Source organism: Enhydra lutris, unplaced genomic scaffold (genome assembly GCF_002288905.1).
Source record: "Enhydra lutris kenyoni isolate GAN:26980312 unplaced genomic scaffold, ASM228890v2 scaffoldscaffold15, whole genome shotgun sequence".
NCBI lineage: Eukaryota > Metazoa > Chordata > Mammalia > Carnivora > Mustelidae > Enhydra > Enhydra lutris.
In genome coordinates, this window is record NW_019154099.1 from 49630227 (window position 1) to 49654208 (window position 23982).

Here is a 23982-nt window from a genome sequence, read left to right on the forward strand (position 1 = left end):
CCTTCAGCCTGCCGCTGTCTCACACACACACACACACACACACACACACACACACACACACGTGCATGCACACATAATAACAATCCAGTGTTTTGTCATGTGGAAAATCAAAACTAGTTAGAAAGCATGCGGATTGTTTCTTTTAAAGTCACTTTAAATTTTTTGGCAGGGAATTCATGCATCGCTGAGACTTGGAGGTGGCCTCTGCTAACTTCACACTGTTCCTCAGGCATGTCGGGATTTGTATCAAAAGGCTTTCCTCGGCCCGCACCGAAGGCACGATGTATGGTGCTGCACTTGAGACCAGATATCAGGATGTTCACAGGAGAAACCATCTCTTTGTGTTGGCGCAAGGCCAGTGCTGAGCAAATTAAAAAGACCGACAGGGGCTTCCTCCCTCATAACATTTCATTCTAAAGCAGTACGCTTGTCATATCCCTGGGGTCCTATGTTGATGGAAGTGAAGAGGTAAGGATACAGTTTGTTCTTCCAAAATAGACTGCACATCTACGTGCTGAGTGACACTCAGAGAAGGGTTGCCAAGAGAAGACATCTGGGCCTTGGGATCCACGGGGAGTCAGCAGCTTTGCGATCTAAAACCCAATCAATTCCAGATACATTGATATTAAGAGCCCGAGAGGAAGGGGAAAAATTTCCCCAGGGACTTCCATATCCTACTGACTCCTACAACTACCAGATAGACATTCCTTCCCTTGACAAGGGAAGCCCCAGATTGGGATGGGGTGACCTTGTGTACATGTTTGTGGTTGTGTTTAAGTTATCATCATGGACTGAGGTACATACTCTCTCTTCTGTCTCCTTCTAACTTTTTGGCAGCCTACTCTTGGAAATCAGAGAAAGCCTACCCTGAGAATTCTTTGGATACTCCTTCTAATAACTAATAACATTAGCAATCAGTATTGGGCAACAGCTATCGATATCATGTGTGCTATGCATTTCTTATCATCTCAAGGAGGGAACTGTTTCATAGTTTAATCAAGGGTTTGAAATATGAGGACTTGTTCAAAAGTCTGAGTAGAGATAGTATTTACATGGGGAAGAAATTCTACCAGAGGGAGACCTGGCAAGGAGGCAAGCCTAGATCATTTAAAAAAAAAAAAAAAATTAAATCCATAGGATAGGATTCCCATTTGGCTGCTTTAAGAGAGAAACTCAAAATAATAGTGATTTCAATGAGATCAAAGCTGTTGTCCTCTTATTTAAAAGGCAAACTGGTTAGATAGCTCTGGTGAGTGACATTAAAGAACCCCAGTGCCCCTCCTGTTGCTCATTCATACTAACATGTGCATGCCATCCTCATGGTCCAAAGTGACTGCTGAGGCTCCTGCCATCTCATTTGTATTTCAGACAGCAGAGTGGACATGGAACGAAGTTGCAGTTATCACTTCCACTCACATCTCATGGGCTAGAACCTAGTCATTAGCTACAAGTAAATGCAAAGGAGGCCAGGAAATGTTTTTATTATTGGTTGCCATGTGCCTTGATAAACAGGGAGGGAGGGTTCTATTATTAAAGAAACAATGTGAAAATTAATACTGGTAAAACTATCAACCTCTGACACAAAGGGAATTGAAAACTATGTCAAGTGCTTTTCACATTTACCTATTTCATCATACATTTTGCAAAGATTAAAATTCATAACTTTGTATAGTACTTAATGCTTTCAAAACATTTGTACATTTAGTATCCTATTGGATCTTCAACACTCTCTCATATGGTAGATATGTAGGGCCTCTATTCATGATCCCATCTGGTAGTTTCCAGTGGAGATTCAGGGATGTTAAAAGATTTCTCAATTCGAGTTTATCAATAAGACAGTTGCTCAGAGCCCCAGTCTTGACTTTATAGCCTTCCCAATGACTTTATGCTGCTCAGCATCCATATCAGGACTGGGAATTGCAAGAATATGAAATCTCGGCCTTTATTGACTTATGTTTTTCCTTACCTTCTTGTAGAACTGCAGTGACTTAGAAGATGCCAAGGAGATTGGTAGAGTTGGCTCACTGCCTCCAGGGAGGGATCATCTCATTAGGAGTGAAATGTCCAAGAGACGGGCAGTGTTTCAGGGGAGACCGAGAAGCACAGACATTCAAACAATTCACGCTGGCTGTTCACCCCAGCCAATCCCAAAACCGATTCAAGATGAAGGCTGAGGAAATGTGCTCGCAGCTCCTTAGGGAAGCTCAGTGTCAGAAATATCTCGAATCAGTAAAACAGCCTGAATAGTGAGAGGTAAGGCGTGATCAGTAGAAACCCTGCTCAAAAAAAAAAAACAAAACACCTCCTTTCCTCCCTACTTCTTCCCCAGGTCTCTGGAATTTTATCAGCAACTTACTGCTTTGGTTCTTAAAGGTTTTATTTGGTGTTAAATGAATCCCTTTGCAGCCTGCCCTGTTGCTGGAGAGAGGAAATGCAGCCGTTGCTGTCATAGGCTACCATCTTCACACAGAGTTTATCGGATTCCTCTCCCACCATGGCCTCTAGCTGAGAAGAAAGTCCTGTATAATGGGATCACGCAGGGGTGGGAGTTAGGGAGAGTAGGGGTAATTAGAGAGGAAAGCAAGGCTCTTAAAAGGGAAGCAGATCTTTCAAAGGTGGAAAGATGAAGAATTTAACATGTGCCAGGAAATCTTGAAAAATAGAGAAACAACATATGGTTTCTGTCCTCAAGTACAAGGGCAGGCTGGAGACACATGGACCGTCATTCTTCGGCCATTTCAAAGAGCTGCTAAGAGCATGAGGCTCAGGAAACAGAACCAGAGCGTTGGCAGCGTTTTCGGGACTGAAGTAAAGGCTGAATGAGCTGGCGGGGTCGGATCCGAGGGAAAGCTGGCGTGGACTGGGGCAAAGGATACCCTCGTCTGATCACAGCTCTGTCTCCAAGGCTTTCCTTTCGCATAATTGGTGTGCCTCCACTGGTCATCAGAACCGCAGCTGAACGTCTCCCGGCTGGGTCCCAGGGCTGGCTGAGTCCAAGGGCACCCGCCAGCCGCCGCACCTCTGGGGAGCTCCCCGAGTTTCCTTCTCCAAGTCACCTCCCTCAGCCCCCTCCTCCATTCTCGATGGGACATTATCCTGCTATGCTCTCACCACATCCACCCGGACACATCCGAACTAATTCCCTAAGACTCTGAATGAGCCCTTCTGGGCCATTGGGTGGGTTCTGAGACCCGGGTGTTCTGTAGCCTCATGGCTGGACCGCACGTGGGCCCATCCGCACCGCACAGGGACAGCCCCAACCTTCCGTGCAGAAGTGCTGAGATTTGCAGACGACTGGCCTTGCCATGAACACCAGCAACGTCTGCGAGACAAAAGCCCCAGGACTTCCAGGCAAGGACTCGAGGTACCCTACCAGGACTCCCGATCTGAGCACGCCAAAGCACAGATGTTTCTTAAGCCTGTGTTCGACGTTGTCTATGGAACAGACTGCAACTGTCACCCTTTGACGCACGGAGTAGAGACTCTGCGCGTTCCATGTTCTGTTGCTCTGTGGGAACTCATCAAAGGGCCAGATGTCACTGCTGGAAACCCTCAGTTCTTGCCGGGGGAAACCGTGTTCCAAGGAAGCAGAGTTCGTGTGATTTAGTTACCGCCATTATTTGCCTTCCACCAACCTCTTACGTTTTTAATTTCTTATCTTTGTAATCATGTGGCGGTCTTTTCTTTCCTTTCCTTCGTGCGCGCGCGCACGTGTGTGTGTGTGTGTGTGTGTGTGTGTGTGTGTGTTTGGCCCCTAGAGGTACTTTCTGGGCTGGGCTTGCATTATTTTTCATTTAATGTATCAAAGATGAAACCCGTTGGAAACAAAAACCTAGACTTTTACTGGTGCCCCATTTTAGATGTAAACATAGTTATTCAATAGATAGTAAATTATTTCACCTAAGAGATATTTCCTTTTGTTTCTGTGCAATAATATGTATGAACCCGGGTACTAGGAGATTGTATTGTGACATTATCAACCCTTATTGCTATTTAAAAAATGATAGTTTGTAGAACTGAGGATCTCCATTGATGTGAAGCACAATTTAATGAATAAGTTAACATATTAAACTGTTGTGATGTCAAGAACAATTGTTTTCCCCTGTGATTTTGTTAGACATTTTTGCAAAATGAGAAAAGTTGGTCAAACACTTTAAGGGATTTATGGAAATTGAATCCATGGGATCAGCTTTGTCAAACTCTAAAAAAATCCATGCTTTGGATACAAATGTGCCTATTGGATGTGAAGCTTCAGAAGCATAAAAGACAAAGAAAATATAGATTGAAACAATTTAAAATCTCTGAGGCCAGGGAGGATTTCACAGGCTCTCAAACACATAAGCTTCTAGAACAGTGGTTTTTAATGGCCCTCCCTGTTTTTCGCCCACCCCAGCACATTGAAATTCACTGTGAAACATGGGAAAGCAGCCTGGAGAAGAAGGGAGTGGTGGGAGACAAAAGCGGGAACCGAAGCAAAGCTGTCTGGCACTGACTCTAAAGGAAAGAAAAGAAAAAGAAGGAAAAGAAGGAGAGAGGAACAGGGGGACAGGGAGACAAAATGGAAGCAGAAAAATAAAACAATGGTAATGAACGTAGGTCTTTCCACAATTTCAAACCGTAGGATTGGTCCCCATCACTTTTTAAATACCTAGTTCCTAAAACAAATGCAAAGAAAGAAAATTAGTTTCTGGTAGAAAAAAGTCCTTTCCTTCAAAAAAAAAAAATCCCTTGAGTGGTGGGTGCCTTTTAAAATTTCCTTTTTACTCTTTAGAAGTGGGATTTGTGCATTCCTTCCTTGCTTATGGGTTTGTGGGATTTAAAGCCTTAGAAGAATGTCATTTGACCATGTCCCTCTAACTCATGGGAATCATAGGCAAAGTCACCTTGACTCCACAGCAATTGGAGAGATCATAGGAGAGGCCCAAAGACAGCAGAGCTTAAATGCAAACACATGTGCACCACCACTCTCCCACCACCCCCGTCCCCACCCCCGCACAAACGTTTTTGTGGGCTTCTGTCTTCTAAGGGTGGCGGGGGGATAAGTTGAGAGAAGAACTCAGAAACACTGAAGACTTACTTCTTTCCCCCACTCACCGTGAAGATAAAACTTGAAAGAAATACCAAAAATTTTGAAAATCTACTCTCAAAATAGTAAGGTTTCCCTTTCACAGATCAGTTTTCATATAAAAATAAATGTGAAAATTAGTAGACTCTAATTTAGAATAATTATGTCTTTATATATAATGTTAGGTTTTTATGATTACAAAGTAATGCGTGATCTTCGATCTTTTGAAAACATGTGAGAAGAAATGCACACGTAAAAGTGCCAAATCCTGACATGATTTTGATCTATTTCCTTTCATTTTTTTTAATGTATCAACAATTAGAGTAAAATTTTAAATAACAAATGTTTTAGGGAATTAGAATCCTACAATCTATATATGTAAATACATATTTTACAAACACATATTTTAACCTCTTCATGCCAATTCTTCGAAAACATAATTTCAATACTGCATGTAATTCTACTGTTCTGATATTTTGGGGACATTCTTTTCATTTTCAATGTTCCCACTGATGTAACTGTCACTAAAATGAATATATGTGTCCTTAAGCAGCATCTCCGTGAGTGTCTCTGTATACCAGTGGGAGAGAGGACGGTGATTGGATCACTGATTGTATCTCCCCAACGACTGAGAAAGAAAAAATATTCAAGACTGTCAAAATTGCATACATGAAGCTAAGTGAATTGTGGAAAAAATAAAAATGAAAGTTATTCATATACTCAAAGAAAAATACATGTATCTCTTCAGAGCCACCTCCCTGGCCCTGGATGGAAGTGGTCATTGCCCAGGATGCTGGGAGTGTGGCTGCTGGCTGACATCTGAGTCTCTCTAGAGGACCTGCCACCCCCAAAGTCATGCCACCTATCCAGGCCAGGCTATCTTGAATGACATGGCTGGAGACGCTAAGGCCACATCTTTTAAGTGGGGACTTCTCAGCTCCAAAGCGCGATGTAGGGTCTGTTGAGGTTTTCACTCTAACTCGGCCTCAGTTGCCTTTCTGCCTCTGCCCCTCCTGCAGGTTCCCCCCAACCCTCCGCCAGGTTGCTCCCAGTCAACTTTCCACACACACGCTCCGCTCCCAAGGCATTGAGACCTTCCCCCGTCCTGGCCTCCAAGACTCTGTTCTAGCTCCCGCCCTGTCTTTGGAGCTCAGCTGTTTTGAAAAGTTATTCTGGCATATTTTGTCCAACATTTTTACTTGTTTATGGTTGAAAGAGGAATCTGTGTTAGCTCAGTCTGACAAGTTTCTAGAAACAAGTCTGTTCTTCAATTTTTAAATCTCCTTCGCTTCTCTATTTCCATCGCTTTTTCATTATTCGCTGCTTCTTCACGTTCTATTTTGAAACTCCAGATTTTCACAAATAAACTTTCACTCCCTTTTTGCTTGGGGGTTTCTCCTCTGTGTTTGCTCAGCGCTTTCATAAACCTCTCTGTTGTAGTCATTCTCTTTAATAATATTTTTCTTTTCCTATTAATGTTTCTATTTTACTTTATTGTTCCATTTCTTTTTTTTTTAAGATTTTATTTATTTATTTGACAGACAGAGATTACAAGTAAGCAGAGAGGCAGGCAGAGAGAGAGAGAGAAGGAAGCAGGCTCCCCGCTGAGCAGAGAGACCGATGCGGGGCTCGATCCCAGGACCCTGGGATCATGACCTGAGCCGAAGGCAGAGGCTTTAACCCACTGAGCCACCCAGGCGCCCCTATTGTTCCATTTCTTAATTTTCAAGTATTAATCTTACATTTATGCTTGGATTTTTCATCTTAACTTTTTTTACTTATTTTTTTTCATTGATCTAATTTTTTATCTTTTATTTTAAATCCCACCAATTCCATCTGACTCATACTGCTTCACTTTTCATTTTTATTGAGTGTATCCTTTTACTCAATTTTCTATAAAAGTGTATTTCAGTTTCTCATTGTTGGTTGTAACTGCCCCTTTACTTTGAAACAAACTTATTTTTTCCTGTTGTCTGTGATCAACATATTGTGCTCAGATAAATGTGCCCGCATAGTTTCTGCTTCCAAAACTCTACTGAGGTTTCTTTGGGGCTTTTTTTTTTTTAAGATTTTATTATTTGTTTGTTTATTTATTTATTTCACAGAGAGAGAGCGCGCGCGCGTGCACGCCTTTGCACCAGATGTTGGGGAAGGGAAGAGGGAGAAATGATGTGGGGCTCAATCCCAGGACCCTGAGATCATGACCTGAGCTGAAGGCAGATGCTTAACCCACTGAGCCACTCAGGCACCCCAACTTTGGGGCTTTGTAAGTGATCAGTTTTTGTAAAAGTTTCATGGATACAGAAAAGAAAACGTATTGCATTATCAATTACACATTGATATACACATTACACTATATATACGTGTGTGTGTGTATATATATATATATATATATATATATATATATAAAAAATCAAAGACAGGATACATACAAAAATCCGTGTATCATTTCTTAACAGTTTTTAGCTTATATAGTTTGATGATTTGTTATTTAGTATTTATGACTTCTATATTTTTTTATTGGTCAGATTATCACCTTCAATATAAAATGACCCCTTCTGTATCATTTAATAATATTTTTTGCCTTCAATTCTACATTTTAATGTTTTCAACTTCCTGTAATTTGCAATTAACATATGGTTTAATTTTTCTTCACATAGTTCAAGCCATGGTCTTAGTTTGAAAAGTATTATAATTTATAGATTATGGTCTTCTGTTACTTTATGATTTTTACTACTTCTGCTTCCTTTCTGTTTTATTTTCTTTTGTTTTGATAGGTATGATTTCTTTGGAATCAGTGGTGAGAATGCAATCATATTTACTTGGCTTTCCTTGCATAATTGAAAGATGTTCACACTTATGTAAATGCAAACATTTACAGGTTTCCCTCATCCTACTTCTAAGTGTTTATTTTCATACCTGAAGTAACAACCCTGGATTAGAAATAATCTGGGAGGTTAGATTCATATTGTCACTGCTGTTGTGATATCGTCATTATAGTTAGCACTGTAATTCTATCAAAAAGGGAGAGTGAAAATTAGGCAAAGTGTTAGTTGCATCCTAATCTGAAAAATACTGAGTTACTTTCAAAGCCGAAGACTTCACACTTCTTGCTGAGGCTTGCATGATCATTTAAATTATTTACACAGTTGTTGCATATGAAGTAAGATATGACGATAAAGAGGACATTAGGACCTCACAGATTGGTGTTTGAAAGCCATGGGGACAGGTAGCTTTCAGAATGTCATCAGTTCCTGAGAACAATATATTTGCTCAGTAAGAAAAAAAAAATTGAAGGAGTGTGTCACCTTCATGAGGTGGGGATCCAGGTGATGGGAGCCGAAATGATGGGGGGACCATTGGTTGATGATTAGTAGACGACTTTATTTCTTTTTTTTTAATTTATGTTTTTATTTTTTTATAAACATATAATGTATTTTTAGCCCCAGGGGTACAGTTCTGTGAACCGCCAGGTTTACACACTTTACACACTCACCACAGCACACACACCCCCGTCAATGTCCATAACTCCACCACCCTCTCCCTCCCCCCCGCTGCCCAGCCCCCCTCAGTTTGTTTTGTGAGATTAAGAGTCTCTTATGGTTTGTCTCCCTCCCAATCCATCTTGTTTCATTTATTCTTTTCCTACCCCCCAAACCCCCCACATTGCATCTCCACTTCCTCATATCAGGGAGATCATATGATAGTTGTCTTTCTCCGATTGACTTATTTCTCTAAGCATAACACCCTCTAGTTCCATCCACGGACGACTTTATTTCTTACAACCACTTCTTTTTTTATACTTTACACAGACCCAGTTACAAACAGGATATAGATTTACATGCAGGACGTGAACTGCGTGTGACATATGAGCTACGTGCAGGACAAGCGCTACGTGTGGGATGAGGGCTACGCACGGGATGTGGGCTATGCACAAGCAATTGAATGCAACAAGGGAACAATGATTACCTCTTAGCTTTACTTTTTTAATTTCAATTTATTTTTAGTGTTCCAGAATTCATTGTTTATGCATCACACCCAGTGCTCCATGCAATACATGCCCTCCTTAATACCCACCACCTGGCTCACCCAAACCCCTAACCCCCTCCCCTTCAAAACCCTCAGTTTCTTTCTCAGAGTCCACAGTCTCTCATGGTTCATCTCTCCCTCCAATTTCCCCCAACTCACTTCTTCTCAAGAGCAAGTTAAGGATTCTCCACACTGATCAGATCCATCTATCCTGAAGGAGGACATGAAAGCACTCTGGGGATCCTCCCATGTCTATTCCGGGCACTGGCCCAGGAAGACTTTTGCCCTCCATCTCTTGGAGTTTTCTCACAGGATCCGACATGACCCCAGTCACATTGGCAAGGATCCGGGTTGTGTTCCAAAGGAGTGAAAATTTTTATCAGGACTCTAGAAATACAATTGTCCTCAAGTTTAATTTATGACTAAACCCATCCTAATATATATAAATGGGGGATTTGAAATGACCTTCTATAATAGGTAACAAGGTTTTTGTTTTTTTTTTAATTTAAGAACATAATTTAAAATGTCTCTGAATGAAAACACTGGCAATCTTATTATCAAGGTATCGGTTATTGAATGAAGAGAACATAAAGAATTCTTTTCTGAAAAGGTAGAGCCTATGTAACTCCACATGGCTCACTTTATCTGGGGCACAAGCCAGGTGCTCATGCCCTCCCCTCCTGTTTCTCTACCTACAGGTGTTGGATGACAAGAAGTCATTAAGTCTTTGCAAATCAGGGCATCACTCCCAGGAGCTCTGCCAGGAAGTCTGCCAGTTAAGTTTTAAACAGAGGCATGTATATTACCGTTGTAAGAAGTCACTGCTGACGGTTAGTATTCCCGTGTGCAGCTGCAAGTCACAGCCAATAATCCTGCTGTCACGCCTATTGCTGCTCTCCATGTAGAAGGTAGACCAGCAGCCCGGGTAGAAAGCTCCATCATGGCTGAATGAACCCCTTCTCATGTCATCATTTTCTTTGCTCTCTAGGAGAGAAAGCCATCCCTAGATAAGATTCTGAAGTTTAGAAAAGGTGCATGAGACATTCAGCATCAGACTATGACATTGCACATCTTGGTATTAACAATTACCAGTTTTAATCAAAGTTATTGGAGCAAGCTTTCATGAATTTTTAGCAGCCCCAAAACTCAGATTAGCAACTTTTTGTCCCTCTTAATAATTTCTATGATTGGGTTGAAGGTCAGTAAATATTCCATAATATCTTTACCACCTTCCAAATCTAAAGACTGATGACAATTTAACTCTTTTCAATGTCTCTTTCCCTCCTTTTTTATTGTTCCTTTGTCTTTCCATTTTAAGAAATATTCACTAAGCTTTCTAAAAGGAAGACATGATGCTAGATGCTAAAGCTTAAAGAATAGGGTCCATCTGATGTTTTCAGCAATCTCTTTAGCACTCACAGACCAAGTGACAGGTGTCCTGGAAAAGACTACCCTTGCTCCCAAGCTGTACCTCGGGAAGTGTCTTCACTTTTGGCCATCTAGACCTGCACAGGCCACCTTTCTTGGCCTGTGTTGTACACAGTTTATTCCAGATCAGCGTTTGCTCTGTTCTCAGATGCTGTCAGCCCAGACAGTCTTCCCTCCTCTTGTGCTCTGACTTACGACCACAGACCAGCTCTGTCTCATCCCATGCCTGGCTCATCACCCTGGCATCCAGCCCACACACAGGGCTGGGCTTCTGGCTGTCCAGGATTGAAGGGCAGGGGCATCCTTGGCCCGCTTTGAGCCTAAGTCCTAGACATAAGCTCTAGAGGATCAGGGACAACTTCTGCCTATTCACCATTGTTTAATAACAATGACCCTGGCACATAGTAAAAAGTTTATAGTTGATGAGTGAGTTAGATGAAAGAATTAATGAGAGAGTGAATCTGCCTTGTCCTCTTGAGCAAGATAAGCAAATCCTGTAATGGCCACATTGGCCCATGTTCTTATGAGTCCCAAATAGATAGTGCTCTCTGGATCCCTATCTTTAGTGAATTAATGACCACTGACACCTAAATGTCTTCCACTCACCCTCAATTCAAATTATATGGAATGAAACTCATCTGCTCCTTTTCCATCTGAAATAATCTGAGCTTCCTTCTGTACTGCCTTACCCCTCAGTCTTAAGCTGTGCAGCTTATGGGATCACTCAAGGTAGAAAGCCGACTCACCCTCAATTCCTCTAACCATTCCTGCCAATCATGTCTCCAGCCTCCTTCCCCTGTTCTCCATTTCTACAACCACAGTCTTGCTTTAGACCTTCCTCTGTCTCATCCAATCTGCCAACAGGAGCTTCCCACACCCATTTTAACCTTCACAGCAACACTCTAACACCTTACAACTTTTTCTCTAATTAGGAAATTGAGTCGGGGCACCTGGGTGGCTCAGTGGCTTAAAGCCTCTGCCTTCGGCATGGGTCATGATCTCAGGGTCCTGGGATCGAGCCCCGCATCGGGCTCTCTGCTCAGCAGAGAGCCTGCTTCCTGCCCCCCTTGCCTGCCTCTCTGCCTACTTGTGATCTCTCTTTCTGTCAAATAAAGAAATTTTTTTAAAAAGTTCCTAAAAAAAGAGGAATTGAGTCATCAGAGAAAGTAAATAATAACCACTGAATGGATACATAACCAAGAAATATTGGAAGTAGGATTTGAGATGAGCTTTTTTCAATCCAAAGCCCATGTTCAACTATGCTCAATTATTCTCCCAGCCTCCAAACCCTTTTGTCTCAGCCTGACTCTACTTTTTCAAAGACCTGTCATATCACTTCCCTGTTCAACCTTCCCAATGGTGATCCATTTACCTTAAGATCAAGGAAACACTGTAGCATGACATTTAAGACCTGCAAACCTTACCCTCTCCCCCCACATACACTCTCCCATGTCATCTTGTTCTTTACTAAATCTTTCTTCTCCTCTAGTTATGCAGAATTTCTGGAGAACTCTACCAAATGGTCTAGAGGGAAAAATACCTTAAGGGGATTATTGGGTGAGTAAAGATGGAGTTGATTGAGAAGATAAGGGAAGAAGTTAAAGGACAGTAGAAACCTACACATTCTTCAGGTGCAGGGACTTAAAAAGCAAGATAACCATTTTGTGTGAGTAGACAACTATTATGATATCCCCAACACAGAATTCTTTGGTGAGCTCTATAATCTAGAATGACAATAGTTGAGAAGATTGAGACACTATCACAACAAATAAGCCATGAGTTAGTCACAGGAAAGCACGTTCCTGAGTCTCCCCAAGGAGAAGTTCCTGTGTACCTATCTTCAGTCATAATAAGAAAGGGACCACTGGGGACATCTTGTCCTACTTCTACTGCTTAACCAGTCTTTGGAGGATAGATCTTAAGTATATATTAGCAACTTAAAAAAAAATAGTAAAGGCAATCTGCCAAATTGCTGAAGTTGGTAACAAAGAAGAAGGAATATAATTATATGTAGTATAAGTTTAATATTTTATAATAAATATAATTATTATATTACATTGCAAATTATAATAATTTAAATCTGTGAAGACAGATAATCCTAACTTAACATCTGGATAACCAAACTATTTGTATTTCCCATGATACTGCTATCTTTGGATTCTTTTGTCCAAATAAGTGGGAGTTTATCATGAAGCAATACCTTTTAGTTTGAGTTTGGCTTTTTAGTTTATTTTCCTGCTTTAGGACTCACTATCTTGTTAGCATGTAGTTCCTGGACTGTCTACAGATTTCTTTGATGAAAGTTTCAAGGTAAATTGGTTTGCTTTACCTCCTGAGATGGTAATTTAGATAGACAAGAAGAATCAGACTCTTGAACACTTTCATTGGCCTTTCATGATCAAATCTTCCCGTAAACAATCAGAAATAGGTAACAGTGGCTGATTAACCCCTTACCAGCCAAAAGAAACCCATTCTAGACTTGGGATCTGCCCATCTCCAACCTAGCTCTATTACTACCTCCCAGAATGTCCAATCCTGAGGCCATCCCCCCATTTTCAGGACTAGAGGCAACATTTCAATAGAGGCCCTGGCCTGCTAACCCTCCTGCTCCATCTCCCACTTCTGTTCCAACCCACACTGTGAAGGGGATTGTGGCAAGTCAATAGAGACATCAGGCCAAAAGTCCTAGCTAAAGCCAACTCTCCTCAATCACTCACCCTCTTGGATAGACTCCTCCCAGGCCAGATTGGACCTGGGGCAGAGGCTTATGCTGTTGTGGGTGGTTTGGGCAGGAAATTCTGGGGTGCTGGGCACCTGGAACATTGAGTAGAAGGAGAGAGGGTCACAGGCTTCAGTTGTACACATCCTTCCTGGCTCTGCAGAATCCTTCTTTACAGGGTAGGGCATGACCATCAGAGGCCCAAAGTGGGTCCTCTAAGCAAAGGGGTCCCCATTGCCTAGGTCCCAGGGTGGTTCTGCCAAACAGTGTTCATGCCAGATGCTCTCTCTTCATCATCTCTGTATTTCTAGGCTCTGAATATGTAGTCAATATATAAATGTTAGATAAATGTAATTGACCACAGATCCCTAAATCAGGTCATGCCTCAAGGTTTTCTCTGATAATATCTGAACACAGAGATGGCTCGGACTGCTTTTCTGCCCATGAGAGATAGGAAAGGCAGCAGGGAGAGAGGACACCTACACTGCTATTGGTCAGTAGGCTGGTGTGATGGGTCGGTGGCACAACTATCATAGTAATAAGTCAGCCTTTCTTGAGACTCAGGTGGGGACAGGTAGTGCCATTCAAGCTGGAGAGGCTGCCCCTGGACATGGCACCAGCTGCATGACCCTCCCAAGAAGCCAGTGTGGTCCTATTATATCTTGACTCCTGGAAACTACAGAAGCAAGTCACAGCTGAGCACACCATCAGCTGTTTTCAGGAGTGTGGAAACATCTACTCACTCTATGGTCTCTGCTCTGGCTTCAGTTTCAATTGCCCCATTTCAGGTCACGTTTAAAGCAGATCCTTCCTCAAATCCTCCTAGAAGTATAGCAAGTGTGAAATCTGAGTAGGTAAGTCAGCATATCTGATGTCTCTTTCGTATGGCACAAGTTACCTAAGCTGGAAGGAGAAGCGTTGGGCTCTTATTTTTTTGTTTTTTTGCCAACAAATGTATTAAAGGATTAAGATGCAGTGTACATGCAGATGGAGAGAGAGCAGTCACCTGGCCTGCCCCTAGAGAGCTCCAGTCCCAGCCGAACTCTGTCAATGGATCCTTTACTCGAGACCCCCCGCCATCTTCCACTGTAACAATTCCAAACAATTTTGAAGTTCTATTTCTGTTGTTCTAGGGGAGAACGTGTGACCCTTTGTCACTAGCAAGTTACTTGGTTCTGTCTCCTTTTCAGCAAACAAACCAAAAAGTGGGATATTTTAATGCCTTGCTATGGCAGACTGTCAGCATTTACATGTGGCTCTGAGCCCCTGTGAGACTGGAACGATATCTATGGTAAGAGGCTAGACGTGGGAACACAGCCCGCAGAGCTTCTCCTCATGCAGTTGCTGATATATTAACTTCCAGTTCAGGATTTGGACATGTTATTGATTGCCAAGTGCAAACATCACCTTCTAACTTGTCTCTTCCAAAGCAAACACTACTGTGGATATCTTTGTCTCTGCTTTCAAAAAAAGAGCATTCTTTTTTAAGGGGGTCAGCAATCCTCCATCTGTATCAACAATCACTAGCCACCATAAGTAGCCCACTAACAGACTCTGCTTGTTCCAAGAGCACTGAGGAGCTGAGATAAGGAGCAGGGGGGTCAATGGTAGACTATGTAACTCTTCGCCAATGTGCGTGCCCCTCACTGGGCGACGGTTGTACTTCCCTGCCCTGATAAACTGAGGCATGGTCTGTGAAATGGGAGTGGAGCGAAATGGGTCACTTCTGGGCCAGTGCTTTAGGATCAAGCAAATGCTTCACATGCTTGCCTTTCCTCTGCCCCAGCAGTTAGCAATTCTCCAAGGGGCAGCTGTCCCATAGGCCCAGGACTCAGGGTGCAGATGATTACAGGGGTGACTTGATGGGCAGAACCCCAGCTGACCTGGGATGGACAATCTGCACAAGAGAGAAAGAAATCTTTGTTACTTTAAGTCACTGAGATTTTTAGAGTCCAATGTGAGTTATTTCCAGAAAATGGAGAGTGTATCCCAGCTTTTCCTCCAGATATTTTGGCTTTAGTTCTGCCTCTTCCCAAAACTTAAGATTTTTTAGCCAAGTGAAACTACTTTGTGAATCTCCACGTGGCCTATCAACCTCACAGGGTCATTGGAAAGAACAAAATCGAGATAGCAAGATGCCTCTGCTTTACGAAGATAGGGTTAGCCACAATGAGGGTCTCCTTAAACCTGAAAGAGACAGATTTAGGGTTTTTTAGCTCTCTGGGTCCTTCCAAAGACGACTCCTTGTTGGGGCCAGCGGGGGTGGGGGTTTGATGTCCGATTCACATCTGACAACTGGGGGTCTGTTGAGGATCCATGGTGGGAAACTGGCAAAGAAGAAGGAAGGGCTACTGTTCTTAGGGTGCTGGCCCCTGGAAGAAATAACACAAAATGCCCAAGAACAGTCTTTCGGATACCTTCTATGTAACGGGGGGTAGGGCAAAGTGTGGGCCACTAGAAATGGGTCCTATGAACTAGAAGGGGCAAGTTGCAAAACAGATGGCCGACAGGAGTGAAGTCCATCGGGACAGGTGTGCTGTGACACCAGGACGTAAGAAGGAAAGGTGCCGATTTCTATGTGTGCCCAGCATACACGCTCTCTCTCTCTCCCCCTGACGCAGACACATATAACCTCACACAGCACTCAGTGAGGTCATTGTCATTACCTTTATGGTTGTCAGTGAGAAAACAGACTCCAGAACGAGGATCCCAATGCAGGCCTGAATGGCTACAAAGCCCGTGTCTCCTCTTTCCCTCACGCTCTTGCCTTTCTGAGAACTGTTCCAAGAGGTGCATCCCGTCAGCCGTGGTCCTGGAAGTGCCGGTGGCATATTCCATTAAAGCCTGTGGCCTCTCTCCTTCCCTCCCAAATTAGGTGGTTAAATTTTCTCTTCACGGGGCCTTTGGTAGCTTCCATTGCCTGCGGGGCCTACTTGAGCAGGAGTCTCCTGGGGACTCTGCTCTGCTATTTCCTGATGAGCAAGGGGAGAAGGGAGCAGAGAATGCAACCATTCTCATTAAAGAGGGACCCTCATTTGTCACACCTCTTATCGGCATCATCGCTATTTTAATTAACCATCTTTGCCATTGGGCCGGGCAAGTAATTGTTCTCTGCTTTGTTCAAATCACTTGCGTGGGTACCTTTAAAGGGGCAGGCATCCCCCTCCATCAGCCATTGCTAATTAAAGCAGGAGAAGCTGTAACTCTCTCTCTTCAGAAGACCTGCAAGTCAGGTAGGACCCGACCCTCATTAGCAAGGGGAAGATTACAAGCCCTGCTCTTATTATCCAGATCCTGGTCCCTCTCCTGAAAGTCATGGCTTGCTAAGAGGGAGTGTTGATCTGATGTGGATTTTTGCCCAGCAGAGCTTTGCCCAGCAAAGTTACAAGATAATTTCTTATTCTCGCAACAGGATGAGATAGCATTTACTATGAGGAGGGTAATTTTCCAGTTAGCAGGTGAAAAGGCAAAGAAAAAATTAAAAACAAAGAAAGAAAAAGAAAAAGAAAACCTCCCTTAAGTCTGACTGTGAAAAAAGATCATAGTAACGAGGTCCATTAAAGAAAGCTACACTGCAGCTCAGGATGGTGGAGGTAAAGACTCTGCCAGGACTGGTTCTGGAAAAGAAGCCACAGCGGGAAGAGTCCACTTAAATGTTGGAGAAAACCACAGGGTCCAGAACAAAGTGGGCTCTATGACGGCAGGTGTAATGTGGGAACGGCATTGCTCACCTGCTTTCCAACCCTCATGAAGGGAGAAACAGGTGTGGCTAAAACATCGTCACAAGCAATGTAAATTGCACCAGTGACTTGTCATAGGTCCAGATTTCTGGAGCATGGTACAGCCACGCCTTTCTCTGTGGTATTCATTTATGGATTTATCTGGGAACCTGTGAAAAAGCAGCAGGGGCTCCTGACACTGTCCCTCTGTGACGAGGGATGTCCTAAATCCCTTTGTGGGGACCTCCTAGCCTCACTTTCTTCATAGCTACTCTTTTTTCCTGAGAGACTGAGGATGCAAAGGGACGATGGTGGCCAGACCATATACGAAAATGAGACTCTGACCTATCATCTGCAGCAACCATCTCATTATCTATGCTAAGCCTTCCAGAAGGCCAGTCAGACCGCTGTCTTTATCAACAACCCAGGGAACCAGACAATTATCCCTTTAACAAGTGGCCCTGAATGGCCAGGACTTGATAAATAACCACCAGCTTTCCTAATTTTTGTCCTCATTTCCAACTGGGAGCCAACCGGAGAAAACCTCTGTGCACCCCTAACCAATCACACAGGACCTGGGTTCTAGTTAGCCTGCCTCCAGCCTCCCCAGGCCAGCAGCCTCCGATCAGAGCAGCCCCAGAGCCCACCCTTTCCTCTGTGAAGTTCTCCCATCTTCGGTTTGTCTTTGAGTCTCTGCCAAATGCAACTGATGGTCAAGCTCTCCCTTGCTCTGGCCAACTCTGAATAAGTAGCCTCTGCTTTTCTCATTTGGTTGGTGTTCGTCTATTCCTACACTTGTCCTTCTGTTCTCTGCCCCAGGGCTTCCTGGGGCCTCCTTTTTAAGCTTTTCTTCCCCATCAGAGACACGTGTTCGGTAACGATGCAGGTTCATTATGCAAGCTCCTCCATTTCTTTTCCTCCAGAACCATCCCCGGTTATCCTATGTTAATCATTTGTTATCGGTTGCCTAAGAAATTATCCCACATTTTAGCAGCTTGATGTAATACCTGTTTATTACCTTACATTTTCTGTGGGTTGGGATTCTAGGCATGGCTGAGTTGGGTGACCCTGCCCCCAGTCCCTCACAAGGCTGCTCTCAAGGGCTCCCCTGGGGTGTTGTTATCCCAAAGCTCAACCAAAGCAGGGTCTGTTTCCAAGCTCCCTCAGTAGTGGTAGGCAGGCTTCAGTTGCTTACAGACTGGTGGTCTCTGGGGCTCAGCTTCTCCTGAGCTGTGGGCTAGAGGCCACCCCTGCTTCTCGCTGCACAACCTTCCCCCTAGGGCAGCTCCCAGAATGGCACTTGGCTTCATCAAAGTGAGCAGGTGGGGGTGGGGAAGTGTCGGCAAGATGAAGTCACAGTCCTTAATGTCAGTAGTGACATCTCATCACTCTGGCCGTCTTCTGTTCATTAGAAGCAAGACACTGTCCAGCCAGCGACCAAAGCAAAGAGATGACACGGTGGACATGCGAGAGACTTCAAGGCCCACTCGGGGATTTTTCTGGGGATCCACACTACATGCTTTAAAAATGCAAAGACAGTTTATAAATGTGCTCATGCACTTATGCAAAGACAAAACTCACAGGTAACACAGTCTGCTTGGAGAGGATGGCCCATCTGAGGAGGCTGGGGAATTTCTCACAGCCCACACTCCTCTCCTCCACCCACCCCCAACATTTGTACTCATCCTGCTGGACCATTTTTATCTCCAAGTATTTCCAAAGCCCTCCTGGTGCTTAAATTTAGAGATAAGAACACTATATATTGTAAAAATCATTATCCTTGGCAAAATCTAGAAGTCTTCCTTTAAAATTAGCATCAGTATCCAAAATCACTAGCTGTCTCCACAACTTTCTGGCCTGTCCTCCTTCCCCAGTGGAAGAGCTAAATTGCTTCTTGTCTAATGATTGTTCATCCAAAGATCAGCAACATCTTCAGACCCATGAGCCAGAGCCAAAGTCATCCTCTCTCCTGCCATCAATCTGACTGCTCCTCTGTGTCTCCATTGTAAGTTGATCATACAAAACACCTTGAGTTTGTCACTAAATTCTGCAGCTTTTTCCTCCAAAACTTCTCTCACCATGATTCCTTCTTTGGAACTCATAGACCCAGTCTTGGTCAAAATCCTTGTCTCTTGCCTGGTTTGTTGTTTTCGACATCTACCCACCCTCCAGGTGGAAACCAGGTAATGCCTTTGCACATGATTTCTAGAATGAGACCAAAATCCTCGTTTCCTTCTTTCCTTCATGCCCCATATCCACCCTTCTAACAATTCAAAAGACATTAAGACTTCTACCATTTTATACCACCTCCACTGCTTCTACCCAGACCCAAGCTGCCATTAGCTCGTGCCTGGATCATTGCAGTAGTCTCCTCTCTGGTTTGCCCTCAGCGCCTTCATGCTGTTTCATCTTGGCAATTAGCGTGACACATCTTTAAAGAAAAATCAGATCATATCACACCTCCACTTAAAACCCTCCATTGGTTTTCCTTCTCACTCAGTAGAAAAGCCAAAAAACCTTAAGAAAGCCTAGACAGCCCTTCACTATCAGGTCCCCCTTCTCTCTGCCAACTGTTGTTGTTGGGTGGACTGGGGAGATCCCCAGCCCTGAGACCTCCATTCAACCCAACCCCAAGATGTCACTGGAGGCTCTGGGTCTCATAGCAAGAATGAATTCAAGGATAGACCAGATACAACTGTTGAGTGGTACAAGAGGAAAGTTTATTTAAGTGAGTATGCTCTTGAGACTTGAGAGTGGTTGAGCTCAAAGGAGAGTTGCACCTGGAGGTTGGGTCTCTATCTTTTATTGACAGTTGTTAGCCAGTGAGTGGAATGTTTATTACTTGGGGAGGGGATTTTTTGAGAGCAGGGTTTCATGTCTTTTCTCCCTTACTTGGTCAGGGTCTCCAGCCTTCTTTGTCTTGGCTCTGTCTGGTTTGATCCCACTCCTTGGTGCTTTGTTTTGGAAGAGCTGCAAGGATAGGCCTCTGACTTTCCTGAGAGCTGACCCTGACTTCATCTTTGCTGGCCTCCAAGCAATCCATGAAAATCTAACTAACTGCCCACTCTGTCACCTTATTCACCTCCTCTCCTATACTCTTTCTCATCTCCTCCTGCCATGCTGGCCTCTCTGTCCCTCAGAGGCCCCAGGCAATGTCCATGCTCAAGGCCTTTCTGTTTGCTTTCCCCTCTAACTGGAACACTCCCTTCATTTGGCTCCCGCCCTTGCCTTCTTCGGGGCAAGGATCAAGTGTCACCTTCTGAGCAAGACTTGTCCAACCAGAAGCCTTGTCATGGGCCCTCCCTATTCTTCTTCTCAATCTTATGTCTCTCCTTGGTACATTTATTACATCTGTCATCCCACGTATTTCATTTGTCTGTTGATATTTTTACCCTCTGCTTGAATGTAAACTCACAAGGAAAAGCATTTTGAAAAATTCATTTTGTAACTGGTAAATCACCAGAACTTCAGACACTGCCTGGCACTTGATACATATTTGTTGGATGAATGAGCAAGACATACAAGGGAATCAAAAGAAACCTTTAGCAATCAGCTCTTACCACACCTTGTCACAGACTTATGCTGTATTACTGCCCTGCCTCCAAAGAGTCAATGATTAAAATATGTGTACATGTACATGTATACATATATTCCCTTGCTTACATTATTGGTTTTTTTCTATAATGGACTCCCAATGGACAAACTCTTATTCATCCTTCAAAACCCAGCTCACAGGTCTTCCCTTGCTGTACATTTCCCCTCTCTTCCTTTCAACTCTATTTACTTGCTCCTTTGTCTCCCCCATTAGAATGCTTTGAGCAGACCTCTATCATATATATCCCTATCTCATGCTATTACAGTTACTCTCCAGTTGTCTGTCTGTCCTGGCTTCTTCACCTTTGTGACTACTGTGGCACCCAACCCAAGAGCTAAGGCTTTTGGTAGAGCAGGTGTGCAACAGACATTTGTTGCATCCTCCATGACAGTGAGTATGGGGAAGAAATGGACTTGCAAGGCTGTTTTTTATACCCTGTGTATATCTGATGGGACAAAACACTGCAGTAGGCTTCAGAAATACTTAGAGAAACACTAATCCAGTGTTTCCCAAACTTGCCTACTTATAAAAAATCACCTGGAAACTTGTCAAAAATGCAGATACCTAGGATCTACCCCAGACCTTCCGAATCAGAATCTCCAGAAGGAGAATCCAGAAGACCTGTATTATTTTTTTTTAAGATTTTATTTTATTTATTTATTTGAGAGAGAGGCAGTGAGAGTGAGCAAGGAGAAGGTCAGAGGGAGAAGCAGACTCCCTGTGGAGCTGGGAGCCCGATACGGGACTCGATCCCGGGACCCTGGGATCATGACCCGAGCTGAAAGCAGTCGTCTAACCAACTGAGCAACCCAGGCGTCCCCAGAAGACCTGTATTATTAACAAGTAGCACTCAGGGGACTCCTCTGACCACACAAGTTTTTGGAAACCCTGGACAAATCCACTGCAACTCTTGGAGGGGCTAAACACTTATATGAACTGACTTTAGCTCTGTTTAAACATTTGCATGGATAAATATGGGCAAAAAGTTTTCCTGACACCATTTAATCTCAATTCCTCCCTTAAAAATTCTGGACCACTGCTCTGAGCTGGCGGGAGCCGAAACACAGTGGAGCCAAGAACCACAGGGTTTCCCTAATGTTTTCTCACGGATTCAAGAGTTAACTTCCAGAGACTTGTCTTCTGTTGGCCTCAGTTCACCCATCTGTAAAATGAATATGATGCCACCTCCTCACAGGGGTATTGGGAGGTTTAATTATATTTTGAAATTCTTTGCATCTGTCAAGAGTAAAGACATGCAGGGTCTAATTATGATCAGTGAGCTAGTATTCCTAGGTTATCATGTCATGTCTGCATTTAAATTCACAGAATAAAGAGCACTTCGGCTTTCATTTTAAATAGATCCCTTCCTCTTGCTTTCCAAGTGGTTGGGGCCCTACCTTGGATCCCCTCTTAGGCAAAGGAGTCTCAGCCATGGCATTTCTTGGTCTATCATCCCTGGAGTCTTTTGTGGGTCAGCCAAGCTGAGTCCCAATCCGCCCACTGACATCAAGGCAAGCTCCCCCCGCCTGTTGTCTCGCTTGCAAAATGGAGCAATATTAAATCTAAAGGGCTACAAGTAAGGGTAAGAGAATGGGAACTGAATCAATGGTATTTTCTTTAAAGATTTTTTTTTTCATGTATTTGAGAGAGAGAGTGTGAGCGGGGAGGAGTATCTGAGGGAGAAGCAGGCTCCCCACTGAGCAGGGAGCCCCACACCGGGCTCAACCCCAGGACCCTGAGATCATGACCTGAGCCGAAGGCAGATGCTTAACCAACTGAGCCACCCATGCGCCCCTCAGTGGTAATTGCTTTTTTTTAAGAGCAAAAGAATGATAAAAGACTAAAAGTTAGGTAGTGAGGAAAAGTTTTGCTGCCAAGGAACCCACCTACAGGGTGTAGATTTTCAGGGATGATACGTGGGGGAGGAGAAATGCAGTGAGATCTTAAAAGCTGAAGGACCCTGAAGGGTCTCTTTCCATATTAAGAAAGCCAAGTCCTTGCATGCTGCCAACAGGATGGGGTTATCTGAGCTCCCTTCTTAGGTAAGAAGTAGGTGGCTGGAAGTGGGCCTGGGGTGTGAGGCTTCACTCTGGGCCCCGCTGCACACGGGAGCTGCTTGAGTTGGGATTTGCTTCCCCATGACTAGATGGCCATTACCGATCTTACAAAACTGATCATTCATAATATTGTCCAACATAATGAATCATCTTCCTTGTGTCTTTTCAACTTCCTTCTAGGTATCCCTTGCAGCTCCTCTCATCCTCTTCAACTGCCCTTATCTGCCCTTACTCCTCAGGGCTATGAGCATTGAAATATATCTCTGTTTTCAGGAGTCAATATTAGGCCTCTTTCTTCAGGGTCCAGGGCCCACCCAGCCTGAAAAATTTGCCAAGCTAATAGCCTAATGTGTAAGGATACTTCTATGGTGTTCTATAGGTGATGTTGTCTCCCTTAGTGACTTTCCAGAATGAATCTGCAAGCTGACTGGCAGACTGGGGAATAGAGAGAGGAGGGAGATGTTTGAGGATGGGCCATCTTTTGGCAACCCTTCAACCACCCCTGCTGGGGAGCAGTATATCTCCCCTTAACGGTAAGAGTAAGATGCTTGTATTAGTTAGGATCCTCGAGAGAAACAGAACCAATAAGGAACGCTGCCTATATAGATAGAAAGAGAAAGTGAGAGTAAGAGAGCAATTGGCTCATGGGTTTGGGGGTCTGGTTAGCAAGTCCAACATTAGTAGGGCAGATGGGCAAGCTGGAGACGGGTAAGAATTGATGTTGCAATCTTGAGCCCCAAATCTGCAGTCCAGCAAGCTAGAAACTCAGGCAGAGTTTCTATGTTGCAGCTTAGAATTTCTTCTTCTATTTCTACAATACCAAGTATGTTTGTGTTTCACCATTCCTGGTGCAGAACTCCTAAAACTCTTGGAATTTTCTGAAAGGATGAAAGCATAATGATGTCTTTTGTTATGTCAACGACACAACATTTGAATGCCCCTAGGTCCACAAAGGATGAGGGCTTCCATGTGATTAGAGGGTTAGAACTTTCAGTCCCACTTCCTGACTGCTGGGGGAGGGAGGGATATTAGAGATTGAGTTCAATCACCAATGGTCAATGAGTTAATCAGTCATGCCTGTGTGCTGAAACTTCTGAACACACAGGAGAGGACAGGTCTGGTGAGCTTCAAGGTTGGTGAACAAGTGGGGCTTCAGAAACAGTAGTGTGCTCAGAGAGAGCACAGAAGCTCTGCCCACTTTCCCCTTACCCTATCCTATGTATCTCTTCCATCTGACTATTCCTAAATTATGTCCTTTTATAATGAATGGGTAATCTAGTAAGTAAATATTTCCCTGAGTTCTGTGAGCTTCTTTAGCAAATGAATCACAAGAACCTCCCATCTATAGCAGGTCATCAGAAGCAACTAGG

General features: G+C 43.7%; 1 pseudogene; it reads right to left on the reverse strand.

Moving 5' to 3' along the window:
- Positions 1 to 9896: 9896 nt before the first annotated feature.
- LOC111146937 overlaps positions 9897 to 23982 on the reverse strand; it is an 88287-nt pseudogene continuing 74201 nt past the window's right edge.